This window comes from Dermacentor andersoni, chromosome 11 (assembly GCF_023375885.2).
Source record: "Dermacentor andersoni chromosome 11, qqDerAnde1_hic_scaffold, whole genome shotgun sequence".
In the NCBI taxonomy this organism is placed as follows: domain Eukaryota; kingdom Metazoa; phylum Arthropoda; class Arachnida; order Ixodida; family Ixodidae; genus Dermacentor; species Dermacentor andersoni.
Window position 1 is genome coordinate 12,878,677 of NC_092824.1, and position 17,813 is coordinate 12,896,489.

The window sequence follows — 17,813 nt, forward strand, 5'->3', positions numbered from 1 at the left end:
CGGGACGCGCCTGCATGAATCCGAAGTTTCTGGAAAGATATCGATGCTTCTATCCGCTGCCTGTTGTCGCCGAACCTTGTGTTATCTGATTTCATCGCGTGAGGCGAATGGTGTAGAACTTTGTGGAAGGCACGCGGGTCCCAAAGATTAGCCTGGAACGTTCGACGACTGCTGGACAAAAGACGACGCGCTTGACCCGCTGATCAGATTTCCGACGGTCGCCGACCGTGTTCGCCGCTATCATTGTGCTATAACTAGCCTGTATTGTGGGCACAGGTTCGCCCAATAAAAGTTAGTTTTGTCGTTCACAGTATTGCTACGGTGTTCTTCAACGTCACCACCACGTGACATCGCAAAGATAACACCAACCTCGTCCCTGAACACCGAGCAAGCCGCCGACTACAGCAGCTGCCCCCGAAACACGGTCTTCTACAAGATACGACCAGAAGACAGTCCGAGAAGATCGTCCAGAAACGACCAAGAGGACATCCCAATGGCAGCCGCAGCGGCCCCAATATTTCTTCAGCAGCCCAGGGAACCACCTACGTTCCGCGGTTCCACATTTGAGGACCCGGAAAGCTGGCTGGAAACGTACGAGAGGGTCGCTACGTTTAGCAGCTGGGAAAGCGACGACAAGCTGCGACATGTCTATTTAGCATTGGAGGACGCCGCCAGGACGTGGTTCGAGAATTGAGAAGCCACCCTGACGACGTGGGACCTGTTCCGAAGCGGCTTCCTGCAAACATTTACAAGCGTCGTGCGAAAAAAGCGAGCCCAAGCTCTACTGGAGACCAGAGCGCAGCTGCCGAATGAGACGATCGCAACCTTCATTGACGAAATGAGCCGTCTGTTCCGACACGCCGACCCGGAAATGTGCGAGGAGAAGAAAGCCCGCCTACTCATGCGCGGTGTAAACGAGGAACTTTTCGCCGGAATGGTAGAAAGCCTACCGAAGACCGTCGACGAGTTCCTTTATGAGGCCACGAGCATCGAGAAGACACTGGAATTGCGGAACCGGCAATTCGACCGCCGCACCAAGCCAACAAGCTACGCCAGAGTTCAATCAATGGCCACCGACGACCTGCGTGAGACCATCAGGGCAGTCGTACGAGAGGACCTTCAAAGAATCTTCCCTTCATCGCAACCTCAAGTGGCCTCAATCGCCGAAATTGTCAAAGAAGAAGTCCAGCGATCGCTCGGAGTTCCCGAGGTGCAACCACAATCATCGCAGCCCCAGCCAGAAGCGATGATCTGCGCCACCGTCGCCCGCCGTCAAGGTCCCCCTCCATGACCACGCCAGGGCCCTGTAACGCCGCAATTCCGTCGACCACCGCCGCCGCCGCCAGCCCGCCCACCCGTCGCCCAGCGCAGCTACCTGAGGAAGACAGACGTTTGGCGCGCTCCTGATCACCGCCCTCTCTGCACCCACTGCGGTGAAACCGACCATGTGTACGGCCGATGCCCATACCGCGACCTGGGATTGCGAGGGTTCGCCGTCAACGCACCGCGCCCTCGGGAAGGTTAACGCTCTCGTGACATCGCCGACTACCTCACCGCTACTCAGTGGAGCCTTCGACGGCCGTCCCGGTCGTCGTCCCGGTCGCCGTCACCAGGCCGCTACCTGTCGTCGCAGCGCCGTCCATATACCGGGCCAGCACGGGGCCGCTCTGCGAGCCCATATCCGGAAAACTAAAAGCAGCAACCAATGGAGATGCGGTTGGTGTTCGTCGAACTGACGAAGATCCTACGGCACCAACGAATACGCCGAAAATCCTGTCTAGACGTTCATGGTTATATTGCGCTCAATTTTACACAAACGATATTAAGGAAGGACAGGACGTGGACGGACGTAGCGCAATACGTCCGTCCACGCCCTGTCCTTCCTTAACATCGTCTGTGTAAAACTGACCGCAATATAACCATGAACGTTACCAAATAGCCCTCTCCATTGCTTCACTAAGTGTCTAGACGACATGTCAACGAGACGCCGCCATCTCGACGAAGTCTGGAAGCAAAGAATACGCCGACGAAAGACGACCTGACGACGCCACGTATCAGCCACAGGCCAACGCGACGCAGCCGTGATCCGACACCAAGACCTAACTGTAACGCAAGACAAAGAACCACAGACCTCGACGTGCTTCTCGACGGCCACGCAGTCACCGCCTTAGTAAACACAGGAGCCGATTGCTCCGTCATGAGTGGACCCATCGCCGCCCAGTTCAAGAAAGACCGCGCGGGAAGGCCCTCAAATACGGACCGCTGGAGGACACCTCATCACGCCGACTGGAATCTGCACGGCAATAATTACCATTCATGACCGGACTTACCCTGCCACCTTCGTTATCCTCCAACAGTGTTCACGAGACGTCATTCTCGGTATGGACTTCCTAGACCAACACGGTGCAATCATCGACCTGAAGTCGAAGTCAATAACGCTGTCGGAAGATAAAGCGATATCGCCGGAGCATCCCGCCTCGCTCCAGCATTGTTATCTCAGTCGGCACCGAAACACCCGCTAACGTAGAAGGCGTCATCGAAGGCGACCAACGTCTACTGCTCGACGGCGAACTTTGCGTCGCAAGAGGGATCGCTCGATTGCACGGAGGAAACACGAAAGTGTTGCTGACAAACTTCAGCCAGGAGTTCAAGCACATCAACAAGGGCACGACGATGGCATACATCGAGGAAATTCTGGAAACCAGTAGTGCGTTTGTCCTCTTGGATTCTGTCGTATCTAGCCCGACGACCGCAGTTCTCGAGCCAGACTTCGACATCGATCCAAGTCTCCCCACGATTAAGCAACAACAGCTCAGAAGTCTGCTTCGACGATACAAAGAATGCTTTTCGACGTCATCAAGGATTCGACAAACACCAGTTGCAAAGCATCGCATAATAACCGAAGAGTGCGCTCGACCACCCCGCCATAGCCCTTACCGAGTTTCGACGCGAGAACGCGAAGATATTAAGCAACAAGTCGACGAAATGCAGCGCGACGACATCATCCAGCCGTCGAAAAGCCCGTGGGCATCTCCTGTAGTCCTGGTGAAGAAAAAAGACGGAACCCTACGTTTCTGCGTTGATTATCGTCGTCTGAACAAGATCACGAAGAAGGACGCATACCCCCTCCCACGGATAGACGACGCATTAGATCGGCTCTACAACGCTAAATACTTCTCGCCGATGGACCTCAAGTCTGGCTATTGGCAAAGAGAAGTCGACGAAAGAGATCGCGAAAAGACCGCCTTCATCACCCCAGACGGCCTCTAAGAGTTCAAAGTTATGCCATTTGGACTGTGCTCGGCGCCTGCAACGTTCCAGCGCGTGATGGACATGGTTTTAGCAGAATTGAAGTGACAGACCTGTCTTGTTTACTTGGATGACGTCGTTGCCCTCGCCGGAAATTTTCCACGATCAACTTAGGCGGCTTGCAACAGTACTAGAGGCCATCAGGTTATCAGGGTTTATTCTAAAGCCGGTAAAGTGCCACTTCGCTTACGGCGAGCTTCTGTTTCTAGGCCAGTCATCAGCAAATCTGGAGTCCACCCCGACCAGCAGAAGACAGCAGCCATCGCAAAGTTCCCTGAACGCGGTCGACAAAGAGGCAGTGCGTAGATTCCTTGGCATGTGTGCCTACTACAGGCGCTTTGTCAAGGACTTTTCACGCATCGCGGAGCCGCTAACGCATCTAACCAAATGTGACGTCGTGTTCAAGTGGGAAACGCCGCAGGCCGAAGCATTTCAAGAACTCAAACGACGCATGCAGTCGCCGCCGGTACTTGCACACTTCGACGAGAACGCCGATACCGAAATCCACACTGACCCCAGTAGCCTAGGCTTCGGTGCCGTCCTAGTCCAAAGGAAAGACGGACTTTAACGGGTGATATCTTATGCTAGCCGGTCGCTGTCAAAAGCGGAAGGCAATTATTCTACGACTGAAAAGGAATGCCGCGCCATCATTTGGGCTACAGCAAAATTCCGCCCTTGCCTATATCCTATAGAGGCCATTCAATGTGGTCAGCGACCATCATGCGTTGTGTTGACTAGCTAACTTAAAGACCCTTCCGGACGGTTGGCACGCTAGAGCCTCAGACTACAAGAATACGACGTCACTGTAACCTACAAGTCCGGGCGAATCATAAGAAGCCAACAAGCACTGACACCAAGGACAACATAGGGGAAATTACTTGTGCTTAATAAATGAAATAAAGAAACGATAAATAATGGAAATTAAAGTGGATGAAAAAACAACTTGCCGCAGGTGGGAACCCAACCCACAGCCTTCGCATTTCACGCGCGATGCTCTACCAATTGAGCTACCGCGGCGCTGTTTCCCTATCCACTTTCTTGGGTATTTATGTGTCCTAGTAGAACCCTGGGAGTGTTAGCCAGCGCCACCACTCACAGACCTTGGCGGCGGACGTGGAACGTCCTTCTTGCCGCAGGCGTCACGAGAACGTGATCTTTTTGGTGAAGGCAACTGGTCAATAAACCCACATATGCTACCTGAAGGCATCGATGTTGCCGGATTCGGGACCCTCGTTATGTAATAAACGAGAAGAGAGGGGGTTAACCGAGGGTCCCGATTTTTATTAGTCATATCATAAGAAGCCAACAAACACTGACACCAAGGACAACATAGGGGAAATTACTTGTGCTTAATAAATGAAATAAAGAAACGATAAATAATGGAAATTAAAGTGGGTGGAAAAACAACTTGCCGCAGGTGGGAACCAAACCCACAACCTTCGCATTTCGCGTGCGATGCTCTTCTTCCAGGTTTCTACTAGGACACATAAATACCCAAGAAAGTGGATGGGGAAACAGCGCCGCGGTAGCTCAATTGGTAGAGCATCGGGACCCTCGGTTAACCCCCTCTCTTCTCGTTCATTACATAACGACGGTCTCGAATCCGGCAACATTGATGCCTTCAGGTAGCATATGTGGGCTTATTGACCAGTTGCCTTCACCCAAAAGGATGCCGTTCTCGTGACGCCTGCGGCAATGACGTTCCACGTCCGCCGCCAAGGTCTGTGAGTGGTGGCGCTGGCTAACACTCCCAGGGTTCTACTAGGACACATAAATACCCAAGAAAGTGGATAGGGAAACAGCGCCGCGGTAGCTCAATTGGTAGAGCATCGCACGTGAAATGCGAAGGTTGTGGGTTCGCTTCCCACCTGCGGCAAGTTGTTTTTTCATACACTTTAATTTCCATTAATTTATCGTTTCTTTATTTCATTTATTAAGCACAAGTAATTTCCCCTATGTTGTCCTTGGTGTCAGTGTTTGTTGGCTTCTCATGATATGACTAATAAAAATCGGGACCCTTGGTTAACCCCCTCTCTTCTCGTTTAAGTCCGGACGAAAGCACTCAGATGCCGATTGCCTATCACGCGCCCCCATTGACCCGCCGCCGCAAGATGACGAGGATGACGACGCCTTCCTTGGAATAATAAGCGCGGAAGACTTCGCCGAAAAGCAACGAGGAGATCCGGAGCTAAAAGCCCTAGTCGAGTATTTGGAAGGGCACACCGACGCTGTCCTTAGGGAACTTAAGCGTGGATTGTCTTCGTTTACGCTTCAAAACAACCTACTCGTGAAGAACTTCTTTCCAGTCCGCGTCATCTACCTTCTTGTTGTTCCGTTGGCGCCGCGTCCAGAAATACTGCACGCCCTACATCACGATCCGACCGCTGGGCACCTCGGTTTCTTCCGGACGCTACCGAGGATACAAGAAAGGTATTAGTGGCCGCACCTAACCGCCGATGTCGCCCGTTACGTCAAGACATGTCGAGACTGTCAGCGACTCAAAACTCCACCGAAAAGGCCAGCGGGATTACTACAGCCGATCAAGCGTCCTTACCGACCTTTTCAGCAGATCGGTATCGATTTGTTGGGACCCTTTCCGACATCAACTTCCGGAAATAAGTGGATCGTCGTGGCGACGGACTATCTCACCCGCTTCGCTGAAACTAAAGCTCTACCGAAAGGCTGCGCAGCCGAAGTGGCGAAATTTTTCGTCGAGAACATCCTGCTGCGACATAGTGCTCCAGAAGTCCTCATCACCGACAGAGGAACGGCTTTTACAGCGGAGCACACCCAAGCCATTCTGCAATACAGCCAGACAAGCCACAGGAGGACAATTGCCTGCCATCCGCAGACGAACGGTTTCGCGGAGCGCCTGAACAAAGACCGTCGGCGACATGCTAGCAATGTACGTCGACGTCGAGCACAAGACGTGGGATGCGGTCCTGCCGTACGTAACATTCGCTTACAACACGGCGGTGCAAGAAACAACACAGATCACGCCATTTAAGCTGGTTTACGGCAGGAACCCGACGACGACGCTCGACGCCATGCTGCCGCACGTCACTGACGAGAAAAATCTTTACGTCACTACCTATCTCCAGCGCGCCGAAGAAGCTCGACAGCTCGCCCGCCTACGGATCAAGAACCAGCAGCGGACCGACAGCAGACATAAGACTTCCGACGACGCTTCGTCGAGTACCAGTGCGGCGACCGTGTTTCGGTATGGACGCCGACGAGAACTGAGTGAGAAACTATTGCGACGCTATTTCGGACCCTACAAGGTCATCCGACATATTGGCGCGCTGGACTATGAGGTCGTGCCAGACGGCATTTCGCATTCACAGCGGCGCCGCGCACGATCTGAAGTGGTCCACGTGGTGAGCCTTAAACCCTTTTACAGACGCTGACGAACTTCCTTACTTTGTTGTTTTCTTTGCTACGAGTGCTTTTCTTTGTCACTTTCGTTTGTTTGCAGCATCGGGTCGGTGCTTTTTAGGAAGGGGGTATTGACACGTATACTGATCTTTATGGGGCGACCAAGTTTCGCCGCCTAACAAATGTTATCGCACAGCGCGGGACGCGCCTGCATGTATCCGAAGTTTCTGGAAAGTTATCGATGCTTCTATCCCCTATTTGTTGTCGCCAAACCTTGTGCTATATGGTTTCATCGCGTGACGCGAATGGTGTAGAACTTTGGGGAAGGCACGCGGGTCCGAACGATTAGTCTGGAACATTCGACGACTGCTGTGTAAACGACGACGCGCTTGACTCGCTGATCAGATTTTCGACGGTCGCCGACCGTGTTCGCCGCTATCGTTGTGCTATAACTGTAGCCTGTTTTGTGGGCACAGGTTCTCCCCCATATAAGTTAGTTTTGTCGTTCCCAGTGTTGCTACTTTGTTCTTCAACATCACCACCACGTGACAACACAAATGCTCCAGCACACCACAAAAGAACCTCGAAGAGTGATGGCGGTTTTGCTCTTGAATCTATACCAACATGGAGTATCCGCCACTGTAAGAGCCAAAAAGTTCTTGCAACTCTACTATCGAAGAGGGCAAGTCGCAACGTTTTTTTATGTCCGAACTGAGCTCAGTGGTTGTTGTAATACCCCGCACTGCACTGCGGTTCGGTGTGGTCAAAACGCGCCTACCTTGCCTCCACCTGAGAAGAAGAAGCATCGAAGAACATGGAGAAAGATCGGCTCCCGCTCTCAACATCAGTTTTCACCTCACCCGTTAATGAGAGTGTACCCTGGGTTGGATTACATCAATCGACGCTTAACATCGAAAGGATCACGGCGACACCAGGATTTCTACTGTGGGTCGACTTTTCGGTTCTTAGGAGACTTTTTCGAGCCGCCCCCGCCGGCCACCAGGGCCGCAATCACGCTAAACCAGGTGCTGCCTGAGTGTTGCGATTGGAGGCGAGTCAGACATGCAAGTCATGATGGAAGGTGAGGAACTACCTCCCGACGAGTGCACCGAAGAGTACGGATGGCAGGCAGCAGTTTCTAGGTGAATTTCGAGCAGATCCGGTGTTGGCGTGAATTCAGCCAGAGCTAGGCCTCATATTGCAGCGTCGCCTAGAACATTCGAGAACGACAGTAGAGTCAAGGACAGGGTCGCCAGGGCGTCTCGAATGCCATACGTGACCAAAGATCACTTTAAAATCATACTCCAACCCCGCAGCGGACTCAATATTAGCAAGATTGGCTTCACCAAGATTGGCAAAACTATCGTTGAAGCAGCCGGTCTTAGCTCGGACCACATTGCATCAGACATCATATGCCCGAACGTCAACCAAAGCATAATTGTGGCGAGTACGCCGGAACAAGAGAATGCTGAGAAATATGTGAGAATAAGGTGAATAACGTGGACGGATGCAGCTTCGAGATCAATGCATATGAGGCCTCACCACACAACACGTGCAATGGAGTGATGAGGAACATTGACTTAGCAGATGGCCCGGCGGAGCTGGACAAGAACATAGTCAATCCAAGAAACCCTTTGGCTCTCGCCGTTAAAAGAGTCAAGAATACCGGTACGGTGATCATCGCCTTGGATGGACACAAGGTTCCGAATGTCGTCAGATACGGCCCGTTCCTTGTAAGGTGCTCACTATAGAAGAAACAAGTCGACGTGTTCAAAGCTTGCGGTCGTCTGATGAGCTGACGTGTGCCCGCCTCCACAAGAGATAATATGCCGAGGCTGTGGTGCAGTGAATCCGACTGACGAACACAAGTGCCAAAATAGGTGTGAACTGTGCGTTGGCCCACACCCAACGGCGAACCAAATGTGTAAGCAGCGCTACACGACTCCATACGTGGTCAGAAAACGGAGAAACGAAAGAGCAATAGCAACCAACGTCACCAAGGACAATAATGACACGCAGTCAAGATCAAAGTACTGCGGCAGGTCCAGGTCTCGCAGTCGCTCACGCTCCGGGGGAAGAAGGGTGTCCAGATCTGGAGCCAGATACAGGTCCCAATCCAGGGCGCGATCCGGATCAAGAGATCAGAGTCAACAGGCTGTATTGAAACCCAGGGAACGAAGCAACAATTCCACGTGGGCCGAGAAAGTCAAAGGACTGGCCATAGCAGACAAGAGGCCGCCTCAGCGGGACACCAATAAACGAAGACTTGTCTGGGCCGACGACGCGCGTACCGATCCGGTAAGTGCCATGCTTTGGGACCCACCCCCAGAGCAAAGTACAGATCATGATATAGAAATACTTAAGAAAGAAAATGCAGGACTAAAGAAAATGAATGAGAACAAGATTAGAGAGATAACGGCAATGAGGAAACTCTTAAACGAGGCTAAACAAGCAGAAAAGAATGATAGCACTAATACACGCAAAGAAGCCCCAGTCCCCGCCCCTGCTGGTGAGGGGCCCATGTCAGCCAATTATGTCTGCAGAGACACCACACCTGACCTTACGTTCATTAAGAACACAGAGCATATTTCATGAACTAACACAAACATGAATTTTAGCAGCGATCATTACGTAATAGAAGTAAAACTGGAACTTGAGAAAGACCGAACTCGAAAATTCGAGGTCGTAGATTGGGACCTTTTTCGCAACTTAAGAGCCCAAAGCGGAAAAGAAACCGCCAAAATCAATCTCAGACATCGGTGTGAGGGCATCAGAAGGGAGAGCAAAACCGCGTCCAAAAGGATTGTTACAGACACTAATTAAATTATTTATTTATTTATTTATTTATTTATTTATTTCGTGTACCCTCAGGGCCAGAGGCATTAAAGAGGGGAATGGTTACATCAAATACAGAGAAAAAAAAGTACAGTGCAGCAAAATGGTGAATAGTACAGAAATAGATGGTTCTCGGTTATACAATGTTATCTGAGTGTTCCTGGAGTGCTGGTCAATAAAATTAAATGCGGTGCATGCAGTGCAGTAATACAGTGTTCCGGTAATACAATAAAAGTGATACAATTGGTAGTACAAAACACGAATGAAATGCTCCTGTTTATACAATGTTATCTAATACTGTCGTGAAGTGCTGATGGTCAACAATAGTAGCGGTTGAGGCTGGTAGGCGATTCTACTCGGCAGATGTACGCGGAAGGAATGAATGAGACATGACATTGGTTTGGCATAATGAAATTCCAACTTTGTTATTGTGATCTAACCTTGGTGAAATGTATTGAGGAGGGGAGATAAGTTCCTCGCGAAGTGAAGGATGATGAAATATCTTATGAAAAAGTGAAAGTCTAAGGCCTTTACGGCGAGAGGCTAAAGATGGCAAATCAAGGTTTAATTTCATTACAGAAGTGCTGGCAGTTCGGTTATATTTAGAAAAAACGAAACGAGCAGAGTTATATTGTACCATTTCTAAAGAGTGAATGAAGTTTTTCTGAAAGGGATCCCAAACTGCTCCGGCGTGCTCAAGTTTTGAGCGGACTAGTGACTTGTATAACATTAATTTTAGGGAAGACGGTGCCTTAGTGAAATTGCGTTTTAGGTATCCCAGCATGCGGTTAGCATTTTTAATTACGTAAGAAGCGTGCATGGACCACGAGAGGTTTCTAGTAATATGGACACCAAGATATTTGTAGGAGGAAACAGGGTCTAAGGGGAGATTATTAATGCAGTAAGAAGGAAGCTGGTTAGAAGTTCTGGACACGCGCATAAATTTACATTTTTTAATATTTAATTCCATTGACCATGATTTGCACCAAGTAGAAATAGCGTTAAGGTCGGATTGAAGAGAAGATATATTAGTGTCACATATTATTTCCCTGAAGATTACGCAATCATCGGCGAATAAGTGAATGTTAGAGGAAACACAAGAGGGTAGATCATTTATGTAAATTAAAAAAAGGAGGGGACCAAGTACCGATCTTTGAGGTACGCCGGACTGTACTCTGCTCGGTTGAGAGTTTGAGTCATTAGCAAAGACAAACTGTGAACGGTTAGAAAGAAAGCACTCAAGCCATGCAAGCAGTCTTGGGTCAATGTTAATTCGATGCAGCTTAAACGTTAGAAGGTTATGGCACACTTTGTCAAACGCTTTCGAAAAGTCTAAAAATATACAGTCGGCAGTTGAAGAGCGGTCAAGAATGACGTTTAGCTTATGCGCAAATAAAACTAGTTGTGTTTCACATGAATATGTCTTGCGGAAGCCATGTTGCGATGGTGAAAAAAATGAGTTAGTTTCAAGAAAGCTAGCAAGATTAGAGGCAAGTATATGTTCTAACATCTTACATGGAATGGAAGTGAGCGAGATAGGGCGGTAGTTATATGAAGAATGCTTGTCACCCGACTTATGGAGTGGGATCACCTTCCCAATTTTCCATTCATCAGGCAAAGAACCCTTATCTAGCGACTGTTGGAATATCATTGCTAGGAAAAATGGACTCCAAGCTTGCCGATTTAATAGAAGCCAAGGAAGCCATAACCCGAAGGTGGCGGGCCCAAAGGCTAAATCGGAGGCTGAGAAAAAGAATCGCAGAACTTAACAAACAAATCGAACAACACTGTAACACCCTCTGCCAGCAACAGTAGGATGAGTTTTGTGAATAAATAGATGGTCAAGTAAGGGACCGCAAGGCGTGGTAATTAATACAAGCATCTGCTGGATGAAGAAGGCACTAAAGCCAACCAAAGAGACAGCCTTGCTCGAGCTATACTCATAGCTCTTAAGGATCATCGCATCGAAACAGTTACCAAACAACTAATTGACAAATACCTGCCTGTTAGAAATGAGCAGGACCAACTACTTCCATCAGAATACAGGGAGCCGCTCAACCTGAACTTGACCAACTCTTCACCACATCCGAAATCCGGAGGGTGTTAAATGAACTAAATCGAAAGTAAACCCCCGGTCCTGATGGAGTAACAAACAGATCATTTAGCAATCTCGATGTGCCGTCACTTGAATCGCTGACAGACTTCATCAATGAAGCATGGACCTCGGACGAATTCCCAGAAGAATGGAAAACCTCACAAGTTATATTAATACCCAAACCGGGTAAACCTCCCAGCTTGGACAACTTACGGCCAATATCACGTACATCATGCGTCAGAAAGGTAGCTGAACACGCAATCCTTAATAGGCTAAAAGACCACTTAGAGGACAATAATATATACACTCACAACAAGCTGGGTTTTAGGTCCGGACTTTAAACGCAGGATGCCATGAAGCAAATCAAACACCACATACTCGATGGATATTCTAGAAATACCAAGGCCATGCTTGGATTAGACTTAGAAAAAGCGTTCGATAACTACAAGCATGAGTACATCCTCAAAACGATAGAAGACATTGGACTCGGGGTGAGGATGTTTAACTACATCAAATCCTTTCTCCAAGCACGCACCGCGAAGATAAAGGTCGGAGACACAAACTCGGAAGTGGTTCAGCTCGGAGATCGAGGAACCCCGCAAGAATCGGTGATCTCTCCCGTACTTTTCAATCTGTGCATGATTGGTCTGTCCAGAAAGCTGGGCAAAATTAAGGGCATCGACCATACCACATATGCTGATGATCTCACTGTATGGTGTGCAGGTGGCAGTGAATGGAACATACAGGACGCACTGACTGAAGCAATCAGGGCGGTGGAGGAGTACCTGATACGCACTGGACTCAGGTGTTCCCCTTATAAATCGGAGTTGCTACTTTATGGACGTAAAAAAAGGGGGAGGCCTAAGGGTGGAATCCTTTGTCGGAAAGCGATATACACCTGCTTACAGAAAATGGTGTCAATATACCCAGAGTCAACGTGATCAGGGTACTAGGCTTTTTCATTGATGCAAACGGTGGAAACCATACGGAGCTCAAGAATATCACCCTTAAAACGGATAACGTGTACAGGGTGATCAGACGCCTGACAGGAAGACACAGGGGCATGAAAGAACATAACTTCATCAGATAATCAGCTCTCTTGTACTCTGTCATATTTCATACGCCGCTGCCATGGACAACTGGACGCAGGTTCAACTCAAGAAGCTCGACACAGTGATCAAGAAGGTTGTTAAAAGCGCACTGGGGCTCCCAATTCGAACCAGCTGTGAAAAACTGCTCAAGGTAGGAATAAACAACACGACCACGGGGATCCCGGAGGCTAAAAAAATATCGCAAATAGCGAGACTATCTACAACTAGCACGGGAAGCTCAATCCTGGACAATATCATGATCAATCCCATTGCGGACCCTGCACAGTACACTAAAGTTCATCAAAAATTCGCACACAACATAATTGTCGCACCGTTACCCAGGAATATGCGCCCGAAACATAACGTCAACAGAGTTGCACGAGCCAGGGCGTTAATCAAGAAAATGGATAAAGGGGGCAGAGGAGCCGGCTTTGTTGATTCGGTTGCCTACAAGGATCGAACTAAGTTCGCGGCGACGGTAGTGAATCACCAGGGCAAATGCATCAACTGCGCCACGGTCTACACTAGCAAACCTGAATTCGCTGAACAAGTTGCCACTTCATTGGCACTAACAGGCGATAGATTCACAGAAATATATAGCGAGTCAAAAGCGGCTATTAGAGCTTTCGATACGTGAATGATTGCCCCACAGGCTACGAGAATAATTTAAATAGGACAAACAAATGTTACACGTTAAATTTATTGGTTCCCAGCGCACCATCGTTCACTTGACATTCCTGTCAATCCAAATGAATCGGCCAACAGCGTCGCCCGCGAACTTACAGAACGGACCACTTTTACATATGGTTTTGATTCTGCTGGATTGGAGAACCTAGAGAGAGATACGCTCATTATATACAATGAAATCGCAAAGCATTACCACATGCGAAGGAGGGAATTTGTACCCCCTCACTGTAGGCTAAACAGAGCACAAGCAGTTACACTTATACAATTACAAACACAGTCTTATTATTCACCTGCACAAATTAAGAGTGGTATGATATTGCAGACATGAATATTTTATGCAAAGCATGCAAAAAGGATATATGCGCGCTTGAACATATGCTCGGCCCTGGCATTACCCGCAATCGGTGTTTAGGAATGATTAGATCCCATGATCATATCCCTCAAGTCCTGGCTGTCCAGTACGCCCGTGATAGGGCTAGAAGGCTTGACCTCCCGGTCCCAACATGGGACTAGCCAGGCAGCTGGCAACACCTTGTACAGGACCAGAATAAAGTTTGTTCCTCCTCCACCTGAACTCACGCACCTCAGCAAGCACGGCCAACGTAGTCAAGTAGAGTGAGCTGGCGATCCTGCACCTCTGCACCTCTTCATGCGTGAAGTCTTAAACTGCTAGACATTCTCACACTACGCTTGCCGGTGTATCGACTAAATCTACATCAGGTAGAGCTAATCTAATGGACTGACGGTTGCTGCATAAACACTTTTAAAATGTCAGTGGCTGCACTGTGGCGCCTGTCCTTTTTTCCTGTATAAACTGTTTCTGGAGGTTCCTAGGAAATATTACGTAAGCTTCCAGCCTCGACATTCAAGATTGTCCTTTAGGTCGTAGAAACCTGGTGATACGAGAACAGAGCTCGTTGTTCGAATACATGGGATGCTATACCCACCTAGGTGCGTTGGAAGCTGAAGGAACGTTAGTTCCATTAATTCCGCTTTATCTTGCCATAGAAAATAACTGCAGATTGTGGCTAGGCTCTGCGGCCTTGCGTGGTGGGCGCGCTATATGTGTCACGTAGTAAATGCCAAGTCGGTGCTGGATTTTACTATGCGGCTGTGCTCAGCTATTGTCAATGAGCACGTTGATGCCACTGACAGCTTTTTTTTTTCTGCATTCTTGCGCAAGTCAGTCTACGCCTCCTGTGCTACTTCAGCCGATGTGAGGAACACTGCTCCCGGGACTCTGACTCCCGGACCCATTCCAGTTGTCCATCAAGGGCGGATGTGATGTTCCCAGAGGCCATTGCTTTGCTTTTGTTCTTGTTCAGTCGGGCTCTGGATAACTCAGTGTATGTTTTAAAAAGTCGTAAGAAGGCGCAGTAGCTTTCTTCGTTTCTTAAATAAAGGGATACGTCGTCTGCTTATGCAGACGCTTTATTTCTCCTCGGCCTGGCAGGAGAAAGCCGCGTATCCATGGACAGAATGAAGCGCGGCGCATAAAAAAATCGAGACAAGGAGCGAGCAAGTGAGGGCTCAGTGAACACCCATGCCTGAGGCCGCGTTTGACAAAAATTGCGTAGGCGACCGTTTACGAGCAACTTCGCTGATAAGCCCGAGCGCGAGAGGCCGATAATAGACAGTTTTAGTTTATCGTTTGCGATCGAACGTAAACGCATTACGTACGTAAACAAATTGCGTCCTCACTGCGCATGCTCGGAGCGTTATTGCGTTCCTGTGGTTTATGGGCGCTATGACAACGTCTGTTATTTGGCAAGTTTAACGTTCGTAATGTTTACGGACGCTAAGAAATTGGGGGCGAGCAGCAAGCACAGACGCGAGGAACATTTTTGCTACGGCCCCGGGACTGAGCGATGTTCGGTGAGTAGCAGAAAACGCACACTGAGACACACGTACCGCGCCCGTTGCCCGGCTAATGTCATGACGGTTTGGTCTATGAACTTGTTGATGCTAGATACTGGCAAGTTCACTGGAACGGAAAAGGAGCGGTAATAAGACGCACATTAAAAAAAGGTGTGTCATATGGTTATGTTTGTGTTATGAATTAATGTACTGGACTACGAAGAAGAAGCAGAGGGAAATCGCACGCTTATAAGACCGATAAACATACAGTGGGACGCAACTTGAGAAATAATATTGAAATGTCCAACAATTTAGAAGACAAAAAAACATTGAATCGTCGCGACGGCACACCACGGTCGCCATAGGTGTCGAAGTCTATAGAGAAATTATTTTTGAACAGGTCTGGATAGCATCCGCGCAACAATGGTTGCTAGTTTATTGTCAAATGCTCATATGCTGCGGCATAAAGGTCACGGTATGGTGTGAAAACGCGCTCACAGCGAAAGCAAGACATTGTGCGCGGACATGCATGCAGACGCGCAGTCGGTCTCTGCGAACCCGCGCGATCGCTGCATTGAGGCTTCATTCTGTTATGCCCCATTTGATTATACAGACAGCCCACTAAAAGAACATATTTCACATAGTTTACTCTCAGCGTTTGCCTACCTTTCACGCAAAAAGCCGGTTCGGGAGACCCCATCGCGGCGACCGCGCGCAGTGGCTTTCACTGTATGTATTCGGTAAAGATGGCGTCCGTAAACGGTTCTGTGCTTTCAGTTTGCCCAAGATTATTATATGGACAGTCAAAAACTGCCCTCGTTTTGAGAGTACCTACATAAATGTCCAGGAGGGCTGCCGCGTGGTGTTTTTATTGAGCGCCATAAGCGAAACCTATGAGCAGCACGCCGCGTGATCTGTCATACTACGCAAGGGTGGCGCTTCCAACAGATGGCGACTCCGTAACTCCTAGCCGCCAAAAGCGTTGTCAAATATGGCGGCACCCATGACTCCCGCTTCAGCGTGAATTCTCGTGATGGCTACGCTCTCACTCGCGGTGATTCCCAGTAACTATTATAATGAGCTTCCGCTTTCTCTAAACTCCCCTGAAAGGTTAGTTATGAGCGCATAGCGCGTCCATTTTCTGAGATCGTTCGGCGATTCTGGCGCCAGTAGGCCTAACGAGACGCGTCCACATAGCAACAGCCACGGTGGAAGATAGACCAGAACACGCTAGCCTCGCACCCAGGCTAATCGAACGCATACTCTCGCACCCGGATTGCCCGGTCGACCAGCGCCATTTTGTTCTGGGCTGCCAAAGCGTGTTCGCCGGCGACCAGCAGACATGGCTAGCTCTAGCTCTAGGACTCCAAAGTGCGGAAATGTGCCCGTTCACGCGAATCCAAAGTACAAGAAGTCATCTGGGCATCGTTGCGTCGTGTTTGGATGCCAAAATAACCAGCGGAAAAGGAGCAGGTTGCTTAGCGCTGTTTGCGAAGAGCACAATACACGTAGGGAATCGTGCCGGTGCGGTGTTTTCAGCCTGCACCAATTTCCATCCGCAACGAAGAATGACAAGCTGCGCCACCGGTGGATAGCTGCAGTGAATAGGAAGAACTACCAACCCAGTGAAAATGCACAAGTGAGTATTCGATCTGTGTATATTTTGGTGCCACGTTCAACTTTGCGCCCTACGAACATAATATGTGTAACACGCAGGTTTGCTCCGAGCACTTTCTGGACAAGCCCACAGAGCAGAATCCCGCGCCGGTGCTTCGCCTTGGCTATAACAAGAAGGCAAGCCTTTTCGTGTTTTCATGCAGGCAGAGCTCCCGACGGTTAAGCGGAACAGTTGAGTTTGCGGTTAGCGATACTTGCAGCTGCTGCACGGCATGACCATTAAGCGTGAACGACAAGTTGTAAACGATAGTATGTTGCCCTGCTGGTGAGCGTTATTGCTAATGAAAGTAAAACGAAGTCTGCTCGTCACGTAGCATGCGTCGACAAAAACGTAAACAACGACTGCTCGTCGCCGAAGGCGTTCTTGCAGCGCGCCTGTCTTTACGAGCTGGTGTTGCAGGTGTCATTCGTAACGAATTCATTTGAGCATCCTGAGCTCTAAACTGCGTGCGGGCTGTTATGCAGGGCAAAGCGCAAAATTTTTCCGTTCATAAGGCGAGGAAAATAAGGTGCTTAATTATTGTTGTATTTTGTAACAAAATTTTGCTCGTTCTCACCAGTTTCTTTTACTGTTTTCTAAGGGAGCGCTAACAATCCGATATGGCCTCGCCCAAGCGAAACAGGTCTGATACCAGGTAGCTGCAGTTGGTGGGGCTAATTTTTTGTAATGCAGGTGCGGTTGTTGTCTTGTACCAAAGGCTTCCCTGATGATGCAGCTTTAAGTAGGGATGGTAATTTTATGTGCCCTGTCATGGTTTGTGCAACTGTACAAAACCTGCATCCGTCATGCTCGCCCTGTTATATGGGCTTTGACTGCACATGTAGTTGAACATTATAACTACTGTAGTTCCTCATTTTCCAATGAGTGCAGGTTTAGCATCACATGC

The 17,813-nt window shown here is 49.1% G+C and overlaps 1 protein-coding gene and 2 non-coding genes across 3 annotated transcripts in view; 1 reads left to right on the forward strand and 2 right to left on the reverse strand.

Annotated features, from left to right (window-relative positions):
* LOC126517916 (arylsulfatase B-like) overlaps positions 1 to 17,813 on the reverse strand; it is a 315,163-nt gene that overhangs the window by 132,910 nt on the left and 164,440 nt on the right. The window lies entirely within an intron of this gene.
* TRNAS-UGA (transfer RNA serine (anticodon UGA)) lies at positions 4,254 to 4,326 on the reverse strand. The gene has a single exon. It is a non-coding gene; the product is annotated as a tRNA-Ser (tRNA).
* TRNAS-UGA (transfer RNA serine (anticodon UGA)) lies at positions 5,113 to 5,185 on the forward strand. Its single transcript has one exon. It is a non-coding gene; the product is annotated as a tRNA-Ser (tRNA).